The 23,331-nt window shown below is 45.9% G+C and overlaps 1 protein-coding gene across 23 annotated transcripts in view; it reads right to left on the bottom strand.

Annotated features, from left to right (window-relative positions):
- The window catches only part of FBRSL1 (fibrosin like 1), a 553,713-nt gene that overhangs the window by 59,945 nt on the left and 470,437 nt on the right, over positions 1–23,331 (bottom strand). The window lies entirely within an intron of this gene.

Below are 23,331 nucleotides of genomic sequence, written 5' to 3'. Positions count from 1 at the left end.
AAGTAGCCTCTACAGAGTCAGTGCTGGTCTGGGAGTAGGAAGCATTATCAACATTACTAATATCCACGAGGTAGCTGAAAATATCCATCATTGATATTTTGACACTGACTGCTGCATGCATAAAAAAGGGGTGAGGTACAAAGCTGAATAGCAGAAGATATTAAAAATAATTAAAAAGCCTTCTTCGCCTGGCTCTGCTTTAAAAAGCATGGATGATCTAAGTTGATTTTGTTTCTGATCTTATTGATTTTATTCTAAGGTGCCTTGGGAGATCTGCATGATAAAGAGCACTATGAATTTTATTACATTGTTATTTACTTTAAATAACGACTCAAGAGGAAAAAACAAACAGTAAAATGCAACAAGATCTGCATAAGATATAGCAAGAAGCAAAGAAGAGTGATCTACTAATGTTATTTCTGAGCAACTTGGTACTATAAGCCCTGAATGTCTCACGGAATGCAGGCATACAAAAGAGAGGGGAAACAACATGAAAGAAAGGTTGAGGATGAGCCACACAAGAAAAATCCCAAACCACGTCCGCCACAAAGCTGCAAGTGTAGCTGTGGCACATATGATCACTACGCAGCCCAGCATCCAGAGGATCCTAAAATCTTAGGAAAAGGCTGAGCCAAATTCTTCCGCAGGTTATCTGCATGATCCCCTTCACTGTATAGATTAAACCGAGGAAAAATTTACAGCTGCTTTTGCCTGGGTTGGTTTGCAAAGACAGCGTAACAGTGTCTCAGAGCAGCAACAGCAGAGCCTGCAATTTTTTACGGTCAACTCTGAATTTACAACCCATTGTTAACAAACTTTTTGCTTCTAATCAACACAAACTCACAACAGATCCGGAACAAATCAGCAGATTCCAGGAATGCGAGGCAAAGACGCACGTCGAAACAGACCACTCACGCACAGCCAGGATCTATCCTCAAAGCACTTCATCAGCACCGGGACACGTGGCAGGTGATAAACACGATTCCCCCCATTTTACAGGCAAGGAAGCTCTGGCATGCAGAGGCTAATGGCGTGCACTGAGGACCAAGCAGCAAATTGGGGGCTGAGCCAGAAATCCTGAGACCTGGTCACCAGCGCTGGGGTGCTGGATGTGCAGCACACCAGGCGATGCCTCCAGCCAGCAGCCTGCTCGGCAAAGCTGCCCGGCCCCAGGGTCCCGCCAGCGGCACGTCGGCGCGGGGACTGCCCCGGCAGCCACAGCCGCGAGGGCTGCAGGCAGGACGCCGGCTCCGGCCCCGCGCAGCAGCCCCGCTGCCGGCACGAGCCTCATGCTTGGCCCGGCCTCAAAAGTTGGGCACCACTGCTTTACACCAACCGACAGGGCACTCTCTTCTGCATAATTTCGTAGTGAGTATTTAATATAGATTGCCACTGTCTAATCACGAGCCGAGGACCTCGTCACTGCAGGTCCAAATTATACAAAAAGAATGCTTAAGGAAGTTAAGCAAGAAAAATCGCTTTTAAGAGAAAGTAAAACACACGGGTTATTGCTCAGTCCTCTGATATCAAAACGCACACGTATGTCACTGCCTTTACCAATCAGAGTCAGCATTTACAGAGCAGTTTTCAACATCACAGCCACAGCATACAGATACCTTCATACCTAGAGTTTACAGTAACTTTTGCTCTCATTTCTGGTGATTTCTAACTGCAGATCTGAACAGCTTTTGGCATAAGTGCCCTTTCTGAAACAGTAAATGCCTGTGCTATAGCATATTCTGTGAGTTGCTGTAAAGGCAGGAGGGAAGGTGGGGGAGGAAGAACCTGAATACATCATTCAGTTTTCATCAGTCACCCTTTAAAAAAAGTGTACAATAAAACCTATGTGTCTGGGCGAGCCCACTAATAAGTGAAAAAATCCACCAAACCAATGCATCTGCTAAAAGAAGTCCCCTCCCAAATTTTCTGCTGCTTCAAGCAAATCATTTGCATTTAAGAAGTGATAAAAAAAAAATAAATCAGAAGTGGAATTCTCCCTTGTGAGCAAACCAGCCATTTGGAGTCCTTTATGTGCATGGTTTCAAGCCATCCCAGGAAATCGCACTTTTTTTTGGATGAGAAAACAAAACTAGAGATTTCCTTTCTCCCTCTCACTGCCTCCTCCTTGTCTCCCTTCAAAGTGCCGGGGAGCAGAGCAGTCCCGCAGCAGCAAGCTCTGGGCACCCCTCAAGCCTTTCACTGCTTTGCAGATGCAATTTTGCTGCTGAATGATGCAGAGAGACATTATCGGCCTGAAGCTTACTGACAAGACACCTCCAGTCTTACTCGCACATTTGGTGCTCACCTCCTATGTCTGCATCACTGCGGAGCCCGAGAAAGCTATGGTTTTATAAGAGCTGCTGCTTGCAAAGTCCCAGCACCCTTTTGAAGGCACGTTGAGATCTGCACCAAGCCTTATGTGTCCCCCTTCGCAGTATGTTCAAAGCTACAGTTCTCTGCTCCTTTTTGATTTTGTTTCTTCTCTATGCTGTATATCTGGATCTAAATGTCTCTACCCAGTTCTGTGACAATTTGAAGCTAGGCTGAACACCTTACAGTGAAAAACAACATTTCTACCCCCTTCTACTTTGGGAAGCGAAAGCAGAAGAACAGTACTTCATTTCCTTACCAATCCTCCCCCTGAACTCGGCAAATATAAACACTGATTCCATTTTCAGCACTAAAACCTTAGCAAAGACAGGTTTTCCTTCAAAATATAAGGTGGTAACCACAAAGGAGGTAGAACAGCCTCTTCTCTGAAGGTGAACAGTGAGGCACAGAAAGTCCCGATTCCTACTAACCTAGGGCAGCTAAAAGGTGTAAGAGCTCTTACACATTAGTAATTTAATGATTATGTATAACAGGGAAATGTCATCTGGAAAAGACAGCACTGTCAACTGTCAGGCCTCTCAGTAATTACTATTCTTTTTTCTCTGTAGCCTATAAAATTGCTAACAGGGAATAAATGGGTCCTTATCACTGAAAACAGAAGCTATACAGATCCTCACTTGGTCTCCCCGAGCACCAAACACCGGGTCCAGGTCTGACACTTCAGGCGTCTGATCGCATGATGTGAGGTTGCTAATACGGCTGTACCTTGGTTCACACAGAGCAAAAGCACATGGTGTTAAGGATCCTGGCACACGTGCTTTGTATAGGGCAAAAGCCAACCGTTCCCTCCAAAGTTGAGGCTGGTAAGGTAGGCAAAAGAAAAAGGACGCAGTGAAACACAGTTTTATATTTTATATCTGGATGGCTGCCTATCTTCTAGACAGCCCGGAGCCGGTCTCAAAAGACACCGTTTTTACACTGCCGCTGAACCTAACAAGTACTACAAAGCTCTCAAGAAAGCCTTTTTTCAGGAGGTTTCCCTAAGCGTTGGATACGCTTAGAGAACCTTTCAAAATAAAACACAGATATTACCTAGACATTTTGGCTCAATTTTCATTCTACCTTTGCTGTTTCCCCTGCTTTTACCTACCACTCTCCGATGCCACTTGATTGCTGGCCTAGTGGAGAATTTCAGCATATGTCAGTATTGCTTTCCTGGTTTCCAGTTGATTCTGTGAAGTTATTAATACCAGACCCCTTCATTCAGTAATATGAGAACAATAACTAAAACAGGAAGGTATTGTTTAGTTTGTGATTCTTTATAGGAAATGGAAACATAGATGGCGAGGCGCAAGAGGAGCCTAGAAATCTTGCACATGCACGCACATGCACACACTTCCCTAAAACTCACCCTGAAAATCAAGAAAGTATTCAACACATTCCAGGATATAGAAGCAACCCAGCAACCTATGAATAACACTGCCCGCATTGTGCAGGGATGTTTCAAGCCATCTGGGAATCTAGGGTCCTTTCAAAACCAGTATTAACTTTGGAAGAAAATCCTGGCTTGATTAAGACGACAAAAGAAAAGTTTGAGCTGTAAGTCAGTTATTTCACACACACAGTCACAGGAAAAAAGAAAAAAAAGCTGAAGGGAGAAGTACATAAACTACCTTTTTGTGAAGTTGTCTAGGAAAATTCTGCATTGGGGGTACAAAGCTGTCCAAAATACAAAACAACCCAGCTGTGCTAAGGGATTAAGCAAGAGGGAACAGGGTACACATTACATTTCTACAAATCTACATTTCATTTTGCGATCCTCTCTGGTCAAGCAAAGATGTGATTCACCCGTCCCCTTCCCTCCCGAGACCTTTACCCAGAATTTATGGGCTTTCAAAAGGGCTCAACACTCAACAGCTGCCATTGGGACACCAACCTGGCGGGAGCTCCTGGGGACAGAGCATTTGCGAAAATCCATTTAGATAACTGCATGGCAACCAAACCGTTCTGAAAAATCTCATCCCAGCTAATGGTCAGGAACACTTACGAAATCCCAGCCATTATCTCCAATGCAAATAAGCACTAATAATAAATAATATTCCCCAAATGAGGATAATCCCAGGTGGTTCTCAAGCATTCTAGCAACAATCCTAAAACTTCAGCTATGCCTTTAGTCACTCTGCTTTAGCTACATCACATTGAAATATGCAGTACAAATATCCTCAGCAGGCAACTACTTATTGAAATGGCAAGGCCTTGAAGTATCCTAAATACTTCTATATTGATTTTGATTCAAGGCCACCTCTTAAAGGTACTGATGCACAGCTTGCATGAAAGTTCACTCAACAGAGGGTCCACTAGGAACAAAAAGCTTCTTGGACTGTAGTTTCACTGAAACATGCTTGATTAGGCTCCTACCTCAAGTTCATTTAACACATGCATATTCAGTACTGCTGCAGTCCTGCAAAAGGCCTTTAACAATGCGCTCTTATCTCTCTTCATCACTTTTTTTCTTCTGAAAGCGCTTATTTCTCTCAGCAGTTTATATAACCATCACTATTTTTTGCAACAGCCCCTTTGAGAAGCTAGCACAAGTCTGGGAACAGAGAATTAAATTAGGCCACAGAGAGCCTAGAAGCAGAGATCACACAGCAGAGGTCCCAATTCACTGTTGAATTGCACTGAATTTACATGATGGCAAAGTGAAAGCAAAGTGATGTAAAACACTTGCTGTCTGGAAGGCATCCGTAAGGAAACGTAAGAAAATGCTGCACAGTTTGATCCAGCAAGTGCAGGGTGACACGGAGGGGCCAAGCCCTCTGTTTTTCTGCAAGTTCCACCTTACAGTTTTGTCTTGGACCTTCTCTTTTGGCAACACAGTGATAGGTTTAAAATAACACCATTTTGCATCCAAAGCGTGTTCTTCATCATTTTACAACCACTTGGGGATAGATCAAACTAGTTTAGATTAAGCAGTGATTGTAATTCTTAAACATATGCTGTTGCGGTCTGTCGGCTTATTGCACAGATGTGCCCCGTCCCCAAGACGAGTGGTGACCTAATGCTCTGAAAGCAGCGGGATGCCTGACCCGCAACGTGTCTCTTCTCAGGGCCCCAGGGCATAGGCTTGCTAACTCCTCTTCCCTCTCTTCTCAATCCATCCCTCCAGCCTCTGGAGAATGGCTATAGCCCAGAGTTTTCCCCTTTCTATTCCCTCCATTAGCCATGCTTTATGATTCATCTTCCTCTGAGCAGTTGCTGTCTCCCAGAGGAAAAGATCAAACTCCCTCTCCTTCCCAGCTCAGCTCCAATAAATAAATAAATGCATGCACTGAAAAAGAAAATTTTAAAAAGGAGGAGAAAGAAGGAAGCTGGGGAGTTCCTGGGCTGGTCATACAGCTGCAAAAGGTCCCTCAGCTGTTCTCAGACACTTACCAGAAAAGCAAGTTTCCAGCTGTCCCTCATTAAAGCCAGCCAAAAAACTCGCTTAACGTTACTGTGCCTGCAAGGCCTAGTTGAAATTAAGGCGCATTTTGTCCTTATCTCAGGAGCCTCTCCCCTCAAATTTCAACTCTTACAGTGCTTCCAAAACCTACCTTGATTTTACACTCCTGGCTATTTTGCATTCTCATCAGCACTGGTTTGCCTCATATTGTATGTTCGTATACTCTATGTCTTGGGGTTTTCTGCCCACCAAACGCATGCCAGTTATAGTTAGCAGGAAAAAGAAGAAAAGGCAGAATGTGAAATAAATGTTTCTGTTCTCTTCTGTGACCCTTATACTTGCCATTATTTAAAATGGCAAGATTACACTGGGTTGTTTTTATTTCCCCATTCATGGGCAACGCCATCAGCTTTGCTTCTGGGTAGCCCGGCCCATGAACGACATCCAAGGGATAGTCCTCTCCCTTTATCACCGCATCAGGCTGCATCTATCACCACCGAGGCAGTAAAATCTCTGCGTTAAGGGCAACTAATACATCCCCCAGGCAGTGAAAAACTATTCCCCTATGATACACTTATCAAAGGCCTTCATGCAATCTGTTTTCAACAGCTGAAACAATAGAGATCTCATGCCTTTTCCTGAGAGATGATTCCACTCCTTAACAGGCAGGCGTTCCAGCCTACACTTCCATATTTAAAATTTTTCCATTACCCCAACACTGACTTGGGCAACCACCGACTTGATTACCGACTTAGCTTTTGCTATAAAAGTAGGGGAAAACTTGTCTATGAGTAGAAAAGGTGGGGAACACCATATATATACCACAGCAGTTTGTATTATTGTCATTACAGCTTGAAACTATCTAGCCAGACTATCTATTTGGCTGGGATACAGATTTTATTTGCACTAAATCAAACGGAATGGGAAGCGCTCTTTGCAGAACTACCCCAAACCCCTTATAATGCAGAGGCTGCGCTGCGGGCAGGAGCGACGGGGAGCGGGGCACGTCCTGCGAGTGACAGGTGGCAGACGGCACTTCGGTACCTACCAAATTACTCTGCTGCTCCCAGGGCTGGCTCGGCTTTTCATTATCCCGACTCTCTCCTGGAAGGATGCGGACATAAATTCACACCTCATGTCCCGGTTTCCGTCAAACCCAGTAAGAGTGCAAATGCTGGCACTGACCGGGAATGCCAAGCAGGGCTTGGCACGCTAGAACAAACTCTCGACTGTGGGCTTTGCCAGCTACCTGCATTTATCATGGTAATGGCCTGCCAGACGGGACTTGGCAGCCGAGCGAGGAGGGCGGGAGGAGGAGGGCCAGGCTCTGCACTGCCAAGCAATTCATTCCTGTAGCTCCTGCCATCGCCGTACCAGCAGGGCAACCTTCATTTTCTTTTATCTTTTAACCAATTATGTGTCACCCAAATCCCACCTGGAGCCTCGTCCAACACAAACGGCTATAAATCACAGTTCAGAGACCAAGAGGGTTTTGCAAGACATTTGATTTCATATAAAGGTCACTGTCTGTCTGAGAATTGCTGCAGTTAGAAAACGTACCAAACAACAACCTGCATTGGCAGGCAGGCAGGGAACAGCTTCCATGGTCTGTTGCATGTTGTCAGAGAATATGAGAACAATTAGGGAGGCCAACGATGGCAGAATCGTCAGGATTCAGTCGGACCAAGAAGCTGATACAAATTCGGTGAAATATCCCCTCCTTCAGTTTTTAAAGAAAACATAACTGATCCAAATAGAAAAGGGAAAATTGCAGGAGTGTACCAGGAACATCTGATGGACCACCTTGGGCAGGTAAGCAGAGATTTCACCTTTGGGAATGTTCAAAATTATTCAGTAGTCTTCTACGCTATTTTGGAAGCCCTTTGCGTCCTGCCCGTTTGCGCGGGTGACGTGTCCTGCCAGACTGCCCTTTGACAAAGCAGCAAGTTCTCCAAAAGATCAGGCCAACTGCAGTAATCGCATGCGACGCATGGACCATTGCACCGTCCTCCTAGCCCGTACGGTGACACACGCCAGGCGGCCATCCCTCGGACACGCACGTCCCCGACACGGGCCCCGGGCACGTGGCCCCTCCGGGGCCGGGAGGTCGGGGAGCTCCTCGGGAGCGGGGCTCTTGCCCGCGGCTATTCAGACGTGCCGCGCTGCCCACGGCAGCCTCCGAGGAGCGCCTCTGCAGAAGGCTCTTTTGTTGTTGTTGTTTCTAATTCACTGCTCCAAAATATTTCTTGGCTGGATCCCAGGGCTGCAGCCTTATCTGCCCATCCCCCCGGCAGACACGCGGCAGCTGCTGAGGCTTATCGCGGCGGCCTGTCCGCCGGGTTTACAAATTAACACCCTATCGAGGCTGCACGAGGGCTGATTAATCAGAGAGAGGCAGGCTGAGGGCCTTTATCACCGTAAGCGGCTGCTGGGAGAGAAGTCACAAATCTCTCCAGGGGCCCGAGATGCCTTACAAATGAAAGAGCAGGAGGACGGAGAGGAGGCGGCGGCAGCGGCACGGGAAGCAGATATTTTAGAGATAGTGGTGGTGGAGGTAATGGATCAGTGGGAGGGGGCGAGCTGCAGGCAAACGCCAGTACATTATGACAGCTAAAAAAAAAAAGATAATTAACAGCCTATACCTCATGATTCTAGCTTTCCCTCCCCGGGCTATAATTTAGCCTATTGCTCCTTTGCTCCAGAGGACAATAAACATTTATTATGTTAAACACATAACTGTGCTGCACAAAAGCACCGTTCTTTCGCAGGTCCACTCCTTCCACAGCTGTGCAACCAGGAGGAGGAAGGGGCTTCCTACCAGGGCTCCCCTTTATGCACAAAACGCCTTGCAAAGTCGTCAAAAGTGCAAAGTCACAAAGTGCATCCACAATTTCACCCGGAGCTGTACCTTGCTGGGTAGAGTCCTGCTCAACTTGAAACCAAACCCCAGAGAGGGAGACCAAGGCACAAGGGACCAAGAGCTCTTGGAAGGTCTGCTGGCTTACGTGTGTTTCCCCTGGGTCAAACACTGACCTGAACTGAAAGCCGTTCCCTAAACCTGGGACTTTTCCCGAGGCCAAATTCTCCCCAAACCTGGAATTCTTCAGGTTCGGTGTGTTGATGGAGCCCAAATCCATCTCTGTGATGAAATCTAGGGGCTCTAGGGGTTTTCAAGCATGGGTATCTTGAAACAAAATGCTCTAACTATGGATTGAGGTTTGGAGTGAGGCAGATAAGATGCCCCACACTTGCCCGGTGCGTGGCCTCCGAGGGACCACGGCCTGTGTGTCCTCGCAAGGACGTGCCCGGCTGCTGCGATGGCGGGGAGCAGCCGCTGCTGCAACAGCGGGCACCGTCATTCAGCCAGGCTTCTCCACTTAAGACATTTCCTCCTCTGAATTCAGCAGCCTCGCTAAGAGGTTTAATGGGAAATTGTCAATCCCACCAGACTTGTGTGTGGGAGAGATTCTTATTACAACATGAATATTAAAGTGGTGTGAATCATACTGGAGTAGCACTGGCCTTACCCGCTCCGAGCACCCCATTCGTGGTACCCGCGCAGTGATTTACGGGAGATTCACCTGCTCTGGCGACTATGGTCACCCAACTTCTCCTCCTCTACCATCAGTGCTCACGGTGATACTTGCTGCAGCCCCCCTAGCCTCATATGTCTGTGCCAGGACATTGCAAAATAATTATAAAAGCCAAGGGGACTCACATAAAAGAGAGAGTCAACAAATAATACATCCTTAAAGGAAAACAAGTTGGGCATCCCTCTACATTAGTCCACAAACATTTTATGTTTTTAAGTCTTCTTTAAAAGCATTCCATAGAATATGTCGACGGAGATTCTTGTGCAGTACCATGACTCCAGGAGGTGAAACTCTAAGAAACACAGTACCAATATGAAGGCATTCATGAGCAAATACTGCAATCATCTTCTTCCCAATCTTTTCTATTAACTAAACACACCAGTAAGCATCTCAACAAACAATCTCTGCATAAAAATGTCATTTACTGCAGCTTTAACAGCAGCAGTGAGGGGCTCATGAAAGATCCTGGTGGATGTCCACTCTTACTTTGCCTGCAGAAATTGTAAGAATATCTACCATGGCCTTGCTAGGCATCTTTAGGCTAGCTCTTTTCAGACAGCACCTGAAAGCAAACCAAACAAATAGGAAGCTGCCTATTACAATGAACACTATACAAATAAAATGAATACGCATCTATATTCTCCTCCTCTCTTGATCCAAAGAGGAAAGTATTTTCTGAACCATCTGGATTATGGGTCTATGAACCATTGCAGCTGCCCAGATTTTAACACAATCCACTAGGATAATTAGGAATAGGAGAGTCTGAATATTAGACCAGGAAAGGAATGGCAGATTTTTTATTTGAAAACTTTCTCTGACAGACACTAGAAAGACCACAACTGTGGAAGGACTTCTCATAGCTCCCCTTCAAGAACAGGAAACCAAATTGACTTGAATTGGGCTGGACCACCATGTTTTATGTTCAGCTCACACACAGAATATGTAATCAAGCCAACAAGCTACAAGGCAATGAAAGCTCCCATCACCCCAGTCAGATAACAGCAACTCTATACGTGACGGAAACATCAAATATTCAGTAGGTAAACAATACGAACGTGGTAATCCTGAAATGTGGGGAAATATTAGAACCAGTCTCTCAGATGTTTATCAGGTTGACTCTTGTAAGTTCATTATCAACTCTGTCCATCAACAGCAGGTATCTCTTTATCTCTTTGAATGTCCTATGTTTCTACCTTTTACGAAAAAAGAGGTCTTTGTTGTACCACCTGTTCTTAACAGCTCAGTTCCTGCACACGGATGCCCTGACCCTCAGCAGACTGCACGCCGCAAGGTGCAGTGGTGTCTAAAAACTGCTGGAACCAAGAGACGGGATTAGGAGCTCCTCTAAAGATGGAACCAGGACAGCACAGACATTTCCCCACAGACGGACCCTGTGAAGGAAACAACATGGCTCACATCTGAAAAGCATTTGGCTCCGTACTCCTCGCTCAATCAAGGAGAGTTAAGTGCCTCCGTGGAGCGGGGCTCGTGCGTGAACGCGCACGCTTCCGCGGGCTCGGCAGCGGAGCAGAAGCGAGCAACCCCCAGGCTGCAGATCCGGTGTTGACGGCGACCACTCCACGAACCCAGCCGAGTCACGCCAGCGCTCGGCTCCCGTCTCACCTCCCAGAATTTGGGCGGCGTGCTCACCTACTTCTTAAAGAAAGGAGGCACTGTGTGTTTCGCCCCTGTGCTATACACTAAATCATGAAAGGAGCTCTCGTCCTTACACCTTGATTAAACGTGGCAACAACTGACCTCATCTTTCGTGGAAGAAGGCGGCAAAGGGGGCAGTCCACTGTTTGCAGCGGACATATAGTCTATCTTCTCCAATTAGATATGCTTTGCAACAAGTGTGGTGGATCCATTTATTTCCGTACTGCAATAATGCAGATAAATCCAACTTTGGCTCCAGTCCCACTGCTTTCAAAGCTGGGGCTCCGCATTTCCAACTCCTGCCCTTATTTTTTTCTTCCCCTTTCTGCTGCAAAATGTCACCAATTTACTTTAGCCTGGGGGCCCATTTCGAGTTTTACCGCTAATATACGAGAAATGCATTTTTCAAGCTGTTACCACTTAACTGTACTGATATCAGCCACTCAGGGGACACAATATTGTTTACACATCCTGCTCTATGGAATAAGCACGGATGCCAAAACTCTGCCTGGGTTGTGAAGGAGACGTTTACTCTCTGTTTTATGAGATTTCCTCGATTTGTGGCTGTCTCAATGGTCGTAAAAACAGCTGTAAATCAAAAGAGCACCACAAAATTGCAATAACAACTGTCGAACTCGGCTCTAAAGAGCATAACTCCCAGCAACAGAAGGTGGAAGGCTTTTTTCTGATTTAATACCAGGTGTGAGGGAAGCCTGGCAAGCGTATGCACAGCAGCATCTCCCCACAGTTACCCACACATCAGCTCAGCTGAAATCCTCCATTTGGCTGCTCCTGTATTGCTTGCCCCTACTCCACCCCACATGGTCTGTTCCTGCCTCTTTCCTCCTCTTTTCTGGAAAACAGAAGTCTTTTTCAAACGCCTGGAGAACGCTTATAGAAATAACTGCTCAATGCCGAACCCTGTTTAAAGCATTAAAAAAACCCAGGACAGGCAGCCCAGCGCTCAAACACGGCTGTGCTTTGAATTGTGGCTGCCTTGCAAAAGGGCAATAGCTTTAGCAGATGACCTCAGTGCGAGCCCGCTGCCGTGCCGCTGGCCTGCCCGGGAGAGCCCGCAGCTCCCGAGCGGTCTCTCGGCCCCGTTTCCAGGGAGTGGAGCGAAGGAGGAGAGGGCTGGTGAGACATGAGTTATTAGCGACGGTCTGCTGGGAGCTGATTCCAGCTAAAATGGTTCCAGAACAGGCAGCTCCATTTGCTCCGACAGGCTCCAGTGAGGACTGGCCAAGCAGCAGATGCACGAATTCAAAAGTTTCTGTTACTCTCTGCCACTGGCTACAGGCCAAACCAAAGAGAGAGTTTCACCCCGTGGGTAAAAACAGGCTTCCTGGATTTTTCCATGCCCCATTCCAGTTGCTTTCACAAACAATCTCCTCATCCTTGTCTTCAAGGATCTGAAAGATTCTCAGTTCCCACATCTTGCTGCCCTCCCTAGTTGAAGGCTAACGCAGCCAGCAGCAACCTCCCCTGACCACCCCATCAGCTCCATGAGAAATCAGGTATGACAGTAACACACACGTTATAAAACCTGGGCCAGCAGATCTGCCTAGCCTCTTTGTGCCCTACATCCAAAGCACAGAAATCTTTCCTCACCTTACTCGCCAGGTCTTCGTTCTCTCTTTTTAAAGTTTCCTCTTAATTCAAAGTTCTTTCATAAGATTTAAATGGCATAACTTTCTCCTTTACAGAAGGTTTCTGTGTGCATAAGCCAAAGTACATGAAGAAATGGAGAAAGAAAGTTCGTGGGAAGTAAGTTTTGGTGCTGCCTGTCTCAGTTTCTTTTCCATTACCCACAGAGACTAAAATACACCTGGGTTCCAGTATTTTGCTATGTCTGTGCCTGGTGTTGTGTTTTTCCAGATGCATATCCTAATTATGCTCTTCAAGTAAATGCCCCACGGAGCACGCTCCATGGAGCATGAAGCAGCAGCAGAGAAAACTTCTTCACAATGTCCAACATGCTGTGACCCATTTTGGTCCGGAACTCCCCCTGGCATTGAGAGGACAGTTTAATTTCCATGGACCACTTGATGCAAAGGGAAATTGATCGACCCTCCTTTGTGAGGACCCTACCAACTGACCAGCCCTTCTTTTCCCATTCTTCTGGTAGATGTGTACATTCCTACTCTTGAGAAAATCCTCAATAGACTGGAATGGTCTTTCATTTCCAATACATTATGCATCCCTGCTATAATCTTCTTCTTCCTGTACAACGCCTTTTGCCTTTCCTTTGGCTCTTTCCTTTGCAATTTTTCCTTTATAAACACAATCAGACAGACAAAACAAAAAAGTCCCCAAACCCAAATGAACAAAAAACATCATTCAAAGCCTTCACTGATGATGCTACCGGCAATTCAAGTTGAGAAACCGCCCATCCAGACATGAACTGATCTGACACAGAGAACAGCTAGTTTTATTTTTAAAAGCTTTGTGTTTTCCATGTTCTGGTACAGGAATTCTACAAACCAGATGAAGCTAACAGGGTGAATATGTGATCAGCTACACCCATCCAGCTCTTCCATATTTAATTCTTTTGTACCACATTCACAGAAGCTATCTGGATGGGGTTGCAAAACACATTAAAGCAGTCAAACACATACCATGCCAGCTGCTGACCACAAAAACAGGCCATTTCCTCAGGCCATAAGGAACTTCTCCCAGTTATTGGCTTGTATCAGTAACCAGCAATTTTCAACAAAAACATGGTTCTGTCTGCTAAAAGCTACTAGATTTGGGGTCTGGTGAGTCTCAAGAGGGATGAAAGGACTGAATTCTCGTTGCATGCCTTGCACTGGGAAGACGCTGCACTCTAGCAGTACAATCCCTCTAACAGCAATTGTTATGATACGGCATAATTGCAATCACTAGGTTTCCTTTTTATATCTGCTGATACAATTTTGCTCATGAAGCTTCACTTGTCTCTGGTGAACAGTGGATGTCCACCAGTGGTTGTGTAGTCCAAAACCTTCTACTGGGCTTGCCTGTGGGCCTGTGAATAAGCAGAGCACCAGTGACCTGGTTTGCTCTTCTCTTTTCGTAATGATGTCCGAGGGGACACCCTTGAGTCAGTGCCTAACGCTCGCTGGGCTCAGCCGCCACCTGGAAAGCTTGCAGGGCACTCGCCCACGCAGCCTTCCCAAACGCCAAGCCAGCTCTGGGCAGAGGAAAGCTGGCCCAGTTGCAGGAGGAGGAACGTTGCTGGTGAGCATGACCTGCCACCAGTTTTGCACAGCAGATGCCTTTGCAAGGAACAGGAGAGCAAGGTGTGCTTGGCCTTGGCTACTCCTTGGCTACTGTCATGCTCATTGCCAACACAGCAACACCTCTGTTCGGCAGTCAGGTCATTAACTCCCTCCCCCAGACAACTGCATCTTCTGGAGCAGAGTGCTGAGCTCCTGCGGTTTGGTCCTGGCTGATCTCCCCTTAGCCTCTGTTAGCAGTAAAGGCTAAAGGCAGCGTCCTTTCCATATCTCTCTTCGCAATAGCTAAGCCACACAATAGCTAACAGCTCATTTCACTGGAGTTTATTTCTTGAACTGAAGGCACAAATGTAGTGTTGCAAGAAGCCTTTGTGATTTTAGTACACAAATGACTGTGTCTGCTTAGTAAGGGGATGAAAAGACTATAGTGAAAAAAAGAGGCATAATAATCCTGCATGTTAATACCCAGTGACTATCACCTTCCTGGTGACAATCTCCTTTTACTTGCTGCAGAGGGATGTGTGTAATGATCCTCCAGAGACACTATCTTGAAAATGCACAAAAGGCTCTGATCAGACCCGAGCATCTCCCGATTAGCTTAGCAAGAGCAGTAAAAGGGACATCAATTTTCTAGAAAGTGCATTCAGAAAAGCACTTGATCAAATGCTTAACTCTGCATATGTGCTTAATCTCACTGTAGCCAAGGTACTTAAGCACTTTCCTAAAACAACACCTTGTTTGCTTCTTCTGTGAAAAATAAAGTGATGGAGAGGCCTCCAAAACTAAAAACACAGAATTGAATAGTCAACAATATAGGAAAATTCTGATCAGGTTCTGAATTTTTGTGGTTTTCAGTTCAACTGTAAAGCAAACTAGAAATGCTGATTTTGGCGGAAGAGAGGAGGAAAGAAATCTGAAATACAGAGAAATAATCACAATAAATGAATCTGCTGTCTTACTGTAATCACAGCGATATTAGTCCAAAGTAAATGTGTATACCCTTCGCTGGGTATGCCCTGAGGTTTTTTTTTTAATTTTGCTTTTAATTCTATTGGATCTGAAACAGGCCTACTCAAGAGGCCTAGCACAGCATCTTGGCAGATTCATAGATCTTAACCAAAAAGGACAACAGCTTACAATAAATACAGTAAAGTGGTTTGTTTCTAAAGCAATACCCTCCATCACTCAGCAGCTCCTTCTGGAGCCCTAGATAGCATCAACTAAAAATCAAAATCCATTTTTGCTTTCCTAAAACAATACCAGATACACCTTGATGAATCCGGCAGGCTGCAGCCAATCCATCTGTTTCTCTGCACTGGGCAGACTGCAGAAAATGGAATTTTTCTTTTCCCATTTGCCTCCCAGTCTCACTGCTGCTGCTCCCCACTAGACTGCGTGCGGCTCCTTCCCCTGCTCCCTGGCTGGTGACTGATTGCCGGACTCGGAGCAGATGGCTGATGGGATGGGGACTGCTGTTTCTTATGCACTTCAGCGGTTCCAATCAGACCTCGGCATCTCCTGACTGGCTTTGAAAGAACGCTAAGTAAAAGGTGCAGCAATTCTGTACCCAATGAGCCAAAGCCACTTTTTAGACTCATTTAAAATACATATTTTATTAGCTATTCCTCAAAATGGGCACTTGCAAGTGCACAAGCTGAGTAAGAAGAGAGAAAAATTATCTAAGCCACTTAAATAATTCGGATTTTTTCATCTTTTTTCCAAACACGTCTATTCCAACTTTGTCATTCTGGGTAACACAATTTCATGCAAGAGCATATGCACAGCTTCACAAGACTGACTGAGCTGCCCTTAAAACCAGGGAAATGTCTGGGAAAGGTCCAATACAGGCTTGCAGGTCATAAGACCTCACTGCTGTATCTCATGGGAACAGAAGTGCAAAGTCGATCTCTCCACCTCTACCTTCATCTCCAGACAAATAATTCCAGTGCCCCGGGTCCTCGAGCAACACCAAGCGGACTGCGAGACGCTCCGAGATGGGTACTCACAAACAAGTGTGGGTTTTCTTAGGGCAGTGACCACCTTTCATCTGTGTCTTCCGTAACATCAAATGCTGCCAAAGTCTAAGAAACCGTGCTGCTTGTGCTCCATAACCTGAGCGACTTTCTGGTCTAAACCACTTCCCGCATACACAGACAAAAGAAATAATGTCATCCTGCCTCCAACACTCCCACCCATCAGCGGCAATGTTAACTATAACTTTGCTTCTGCTCTATGTTAACATTTTTGTGCTTTTTAAGCTAGCACCTCATTCAGAGATCTCTCCCCAATTTCAGTCCAAAAAAGGAGGTAGATGGTAGAAGAAAGTGTTTTACAGTAAGAGAGGTTGGATTCCCTCCCCCATTTGTTCCCTACACTGCTTCTTATCCTCAGGGACCTGGAATTTCTTTTGATAGCACCATGCTGCCTAATAAACAGACATATAAGCACAGTCACAAGTATACATCTATCATCAAAGAGCCCTTCTTGTCTCCACTCCCCACAAAGCTGATTAATGATTACATGTTTAACACATACATTATACATGGGAGGGGGAGATGCGGAGGGCAGATCCAAGCCACTGTATACATTTACATATATTTACATACTCATATAAAGAAAGCAGAGAAAAGCAGAAGAGGGCCATTCCCATCGGGACAAAAATCCCTTTTGGTACACATCCCTCCCAGCTCTCCTTTCTGAAAATACAAAGGCAAAGGGAAGGCTCTACCTGGCCTAAAGAAGAAACTAAAGCAGGAGCAAAGCAACCTTGTTTGGTTCCTGCAGCTCCATCCTGACATGAAATGAGTAACTCCATCATCAGCAGTCACACTACTCCTTTGGGTTTGTTTTATGTGATCTCACAGTCGCAGCACAGTTTAAGAGAAAGGAAAGGGGGTTAAAGTTTTAAGAGCACTTTTGGTTCATAGTATTAATTTATACAGCTAAAATCCCAGTCAAGCAGGCAATAATTAGTTCAATTAAGTGTCTCCTTTACTTAGGAAGAAAAAAAGAAGATTTATCTTGTGATATCAATCAATACCCAAAGACAATGAGAGTGTTTTTCTGGGATTGCAACCTGGGGTTTCCACAGATCAACCTCAAACCTGGCCTGAGCCTTGGATGCAGGCAAAAAAAAAAAAAAAAAAAAAAAAAAAAAAAAAAAAAAAAAAAAAAAAAAAAAGCCATGTGGAAGGTATAATATGGCAAACTTCCTTTTGCAGGAAGTAAAAATCTTTGGATCTGGATAAATGCCCACATAGAATAAAGCAGCCTGAAGGCTTCTTTAATCATGCTGACTGCCAGTGGTCTCGAGCAATTGTTCCAGCAGCAGCTGGGGGACCAGGACCATGGCAAAGGGTCCCCTGACACGGTCCCTTCTGGCAGCAGGGACAAAGCTGGCACAGAAACTGCTATTGTGGCTCTCTGCTCTCTAAAGTGTCCCTGTGCAGAGTTAATCTTCCAGCCACCCGCTCTGCTGGTTTTCAAACATCTTTGCAAGGGTCAGATTTAATACAGCTCCATTTGGAGGGGGTTCTTGCAGCACATTAGCTGGAAATGATTGCACTGGGTGTGAATCTGTGCTGACCCAATCTATACTGGCTTTCTCCTTGTCCTGATCCACCAGCCACAGCCTTGGCAGGAGTGCTGGTAAGACAAGGTGCACAGCAGCAGCAACGGGCAACATGATTAAAACATATTTGCCTAATGCCAATCCTAAAGTTTGGTTGGGCTAGACTGGAGTAGCAACTAGAAAAGTTAGAAAAGGAAACCTTCCATACACAAGTTTGGTTGCAGGCCTAAGGCTGTGACAGCTAGATGGCCAAAAGGCTCAACCGATGGACCTAGAAGGCTCATGCTAAAGAACTCCATTTCCCCCCTCCTTTTTCATCCTGTAACCTTTGGGGTCTGAGTCATGACTGCTGACTTCATGACTTTATACCTTTATACTTGCACTGGGCCTCATTTAAAGAAAGAAGTCACATTGTTAAATCCACCAATCCCTTCTTTAAAGTATAAACACAATCAAAATACAAAGATTTTCTTCAGCATTAGAAGAGTGGAAAAGATTCATCCTGAATTTTAAAAATAGAAAAATTTGCAGCTCCTCAGGAAGTGGCAGCTAAGAGGCTCCATTTAAATTCAGACAACTACTGGCGTTCGCCATTTCTCCTGTATCCTCCTCTTTGCTCTCTGATCTCTCCAGTTCTGTACAGACCAGGCTGTTTCAACATACTTCAGCAAACCTCAGAAGCTTCAGTGCACCACGCACTGAAGCGGCTATAGACCATTGCCACAAACGCATCATAACATAAATCTACAGCAGCCATTACGAAGTATTAAGTTAATTTGAACTGAGATGAAGCAGTCCAGGGGGGAGTCAGTGTCACGATGCTTGGCAGCACATCCTTCTAGTGCGCGAGGTCACCATGCATCACCACCAGCGGCAGGACTAGGGCTCGCATCAGCTCAGCACACACATTTTACTGGGCACATTTCATCACCACACCATCTAACTACAAGCATACTTTTTTTCTGCATTGTTGTTGCAATGTCTTGTAGTAGGTATTTCAGAGCTACCTGAGCTACTGACAGGAGATCTTGCCTTTACAACTCTGAAGTAATTAGTATGGAAGCTCCATCAAAGGACCCTTGGTTCACCCGCATTAGTGCAGACGGTGCATCTGATCTCAACCAGTGCGTATTTGTTTAGAAACCTAAAAGAATATCTCCTCCGACACACAGTGGAAAAGACACTCATGGTAAAAATAATAAATACTAAGCCATCCTTTCACAGTTTAAAGGTTTGCAAGCTGCGCCTAGTTTGGCTGAGTTGGTGTCTATTTGGCCTCTGAACCAGGGAGCCAGACTTCTAAGAAGCGAGGTAAGAATTTAGCCAGTTTTGGTTTGGGGACAGGGAAAATGATCACACTAAAGGTGTCACTGTTCAACTGAGATGTTAGCATCCTGTCCCTCCTACCCCTCCTTCGCAGATGTCCAGGTGGAAGCTATTTTTCCACCTTTCAAAAGAAGCAGTTGATCATGCCCAATATTTATTCACTCCTTAAAAGGGTTACAGTGTCAAAGCTCTTGCCAAGTGAACTATGGCCAACTCTGCTGGCTGCTTCATTATCTTGCATACGCCCAGGGGTTTGAAAAGTGCTATAATGAAGTCCACTTTTATCTTCACTTCTTTTAGATTTCAAGTTCTTTTATTTCCAAACTGATAAAATGAGCAAGACAGTCACTCTGGAGACTGTTTGGCAACATGCAGCTGAAGCCTCAAGACTATCTGCAATCTCTGAGTAATGCCTCTTGCACAAGTCTGTGCCAACTGAAAAATGACTCAACTTGCAGACTCTGGGGGCTTTGGGGTTAAAAAACAGCAAAACTACGTAGGCAAAAAACTGCAATCACTCTCTGCATCTTTTTTAAGCAGGGGGATGTCACAGAACAAAAAATGAAAAGTCAACAAGAGATCCTTGCAAACTTAGAGCGTGCAAGACAAGGAAGTACCACCACTAAACACCAACCACCACTACTGCACCGGACTCAAAGACAATGTTACAGTCCCAACTCAAATGAAATGACATTTCAGAATCAACAGACTTTGAGCTATCTTAGATGCAGATGCCATGAAAATATGAGGCGTGATTGGAAGATCCCCAAATACCAATTGACGCAAAGATTTTGCTCTCTGGAGTAGTTTCAAGGCAACTGATATCTTTGTCATTTAATATAAAACACAAAAGCCACATAAAATTCTGAGTAAGATAACAGACATCTACAGCTTGCTCTCATATAAGCAATCAGGAACAATGCCCCATAGTAACTGCACCAAGTATATTTTTTAACTGGTAGCTAGGATCAGGAAATGATAAAGTAAAGCAGATACATTAAGCTGATGTGCAGAGAGGATTCTGGGTTATCAGGTTCAAGATTTGGGGTTATCTTACCTTATAAACAGAAAGAGGCTTATGAGTTCACCCCAAATATGTAAAAGGGGGGGAAGGGCGATCTGTGGGATCGGCTCACACCTTGGATGCAGCAACGTGGGCAAGCTGCAAGGCGACCAGGGAAGAAGAGCGTTTGTGCTGGCTCCTGTGCATGACCCTGGCTTTGCAGCAAGCACCAACGAACGCGCAGGACCAGCACGTCGCTGAGCTGCCAGTGTGGCTGCAGCACCTGCGTCCTTCAGCCATGCTAAGGGAGGCCTTTACCAAGACCGCTGCAGGGACCCTCCTGGCTACATAGAGGCACAAACCCAACCCATGAAAGCACGGGCAATAGGATCTCACCGGACAGAAGTTTCCCCACTGCTGGTGCCCTGGATGGGCAGTGAATCCAAAGGAACATACCAGAGCAAAGCAAACCAGCAGGAAACAAGGAGCACACAACGGAGTACTACAGCTCGGATTCACGAGATGGAGCAAGATTTAAGGCTCATGGATTACAGGAAAGTATAATACGTCAGAGTCTGCAAGCTTCTCCAGCACAGAAGTGACTCAAACTTTGACATTTTGACCCTGAAATTCCTGCTTAAATGTGACTTGCTCTACAGCTACAAAAACAATAAAAAAAAACCCCCAGAGCCACATTCTCCCCCACCCCCCATGTTTGTACAGCACCTAGTACAGTGAAATCATGGTCTGTCACTCAAGGCTTTCAGGTACTTCTATAATGCAAATAAGAATAGCCCTTGGAATAGCAATCGTGAAAAAAATGTTACCCTTGGTACCACAGACACCCCCTATAATAACCTGCACTGTAAATTGAAAATGTTACCATCACACCAAGAAGCACTGGAAATATTTAGCACTACTGTTATCAACACGGGTTTAGTTTCATTAGTAGTCTGGACATGCGGTAATGAAGAACCCCATGCAATTCTCTGCCTCTGTCAGTGGTACGCTTCACGGAAAGCACACACGAAACCGTTCTCTCTGGCAGGGACGGACACATGTGTGCATGTCCCAGATTTGGAATTTGCACTGCAGCAAGTGCAGCCTTCATGTCACTCAACTGCATCGCTTAGAATTTTACATTTTAATTTTTTTGATGTCTGGGGAGATTAAAATGAGAACTGGCAGCATGTGCAAGGGATACTGCACTTTGAATGCGTTATCTATAGTGATTCAGGCTTCCTGGAGCTCCAGCTGAAGCGGGTTTTTCACGATGGAAGAAACTACATTACATTGCTCCCTAGGAAGTGAAACAAAACAATAAAGGACGGTTAATCTCTTCTCTAATTCTGCTCTGTGGGACAACTCCTTCAGCAAGCAGTGCCTGGCTGTATCTACCTGGGAGGGGGTCATTTTCCTTCGGCTTCCTCTTCTGCTTGCCTCCGTCCCTGGGAGCGCTCTGTCTCCCCGCTGCATCTTTCAATGGCTTTATCAGAGCTTGCACCAACTCAAGCGTGAAAAGTAGCTCTGGGCCCAGCAGGGAGAGGTGGGGGAGTGCGTGTCTGCGTGTGTTGCAGGGGGGAGAGAGGGGAAGACGAGGGAGGAAATGTTATTCTGTCCTTTGTCTTTTCAACAATTTCTTTTTAATGCAACTTGCAGAGCAGCAAATAATTAGGGGTCTTGCGGAGCAGGCTTAAACTCAGGAGTAACCCTTCTAACGACCTCAGCAACGGATAATCAGGTACGCGGCTGCGGGGCACAGCACGCCTCCCCACCCGCCGCGCCGCTCGGCCTCGTAATTAGAAGCCTCCACACTCCGCTGCATAAAGGCAGATTGCAAGGACAGCGTGAAGCCCTTGTTTGAAGCTGGGGGCACAAAGATTGCAGCGCCTGTGATGGATAGAGACAAAGACTCCAGCGCTGGAACGCTTCCAGCAGCCTCCCAGCACTCGCAGCATTTCTGATGGACATTTTAAGGATTTCTTTGAGCAGCAAGGTTTATTCTCTTGCACTTCTAAATTCCTTCACAGCTCTGTAAGCAGGGGATATGGACGCATCCGCTGTACAGACACACGTCTGCAGCGAGGTTCCCAGGGCTTCATCGGGAGAGAAAATGAGTCGTCCCCTTTCCCTCAACCATTTTATTAGCTCTCATTCATGACTAGCGGGAATATCTTGGCGCTTAGAAATATGTGATGCTAAGGACATGAGGCTCAAACCCCTAGAAAAAAAATCCCAAGCCAGAACACTGACCTAGCTGACTGCATTCACCCCGATTCGAAAGGGTGGTGGCAACAACGGCTATATTTAAGTTGTAGCTGATGTTAGCGTAATTTCCTCTTACCCTGAAGCATGAACAGAAAATCCCCTTTCTAAAAACACATGTAAAACCCCTCTCTTTGCTGATCAGAACTTGTTTTTCTCCTAACAATTTAGATATTTTTAAGCACATGTGTAAAAGAAAGCTGACACTACTGTATTGCAGCTACTGGACAAACAGAACAGGAAGAAAAAAAGAGAGGACGGAGGACAGCATCTTTGGGCAAGAAAACAAACTAAGAGCGAGCGAGGGCACAGGCAGCTTGCAGCCTCTCGTGAAACAGCGGCTGCCTGCTCGGTTCTCCCAGCTCCCGTCCTGGGGGCAGGCCCTCACCCAGCCCCCGGCTCCCCTGCGCCGAGCCCTCAAAGCAGCGCCGGGGCTCCCCCGCCGCGGCGGCAGCAGCAGGGCGAGCGGGAGAGGACCAAACAGCTCAGGCGACTCGAGAACAGCAGAGCAACCGACTGAGAAAAGCAGCACCGCCAAGAGCGCTTGAATAATAAAAAGGAGAAAGAAAAACCAGCAGAGCCGCTCAGAAGCTGTCAGTTGCCAGACAGACAAGCTCCCTTTGGAAAGGGCACAGGAGGTGGGTTAAGGGAAGAGGAATATCCATAAGGCAACAAAATCCCAGTGGTTCCCCCCACCGCCCAGTTTACAGTGACAAGTTAACAGGGCCTGGAGGAGAACAAAACACGGAGGACATCCCTAGGAGAAATCAGGCCACCCTGCCAAGGGCGGCTGCCCTCAACTCAAGTTATTCGAGAACTTGCATTTGTAGACACTTCAAACCTAGGAAGATCATTAACAAGCTAATAAGAACCCTCAGCAAAAGGAGCATAACCTGGACTCGCTAATGTGTTTCATTCTGAAT

This window comes from Dromaius novaehollandiae, chromosome 17 (genome assembly GCF_036370855.1).
Source record: "Dromaius novaehollandiae isolate bDroNov1 chromosome 17, bDroNov1.hap1, whole genome shotgun sequence".
Taxonomy (NCBI): Eukaryota; Metazoa; Chordata; class Aves; order Casuariiformes; family Dromaiidae; genus Dromaius; species Dromaius novaehollandiae.
The sequence above is the reverse complement of the archived record's forward strand: the minus strand, read 5'-3'. Positions and strand labels throughout refer to the sequence as shown.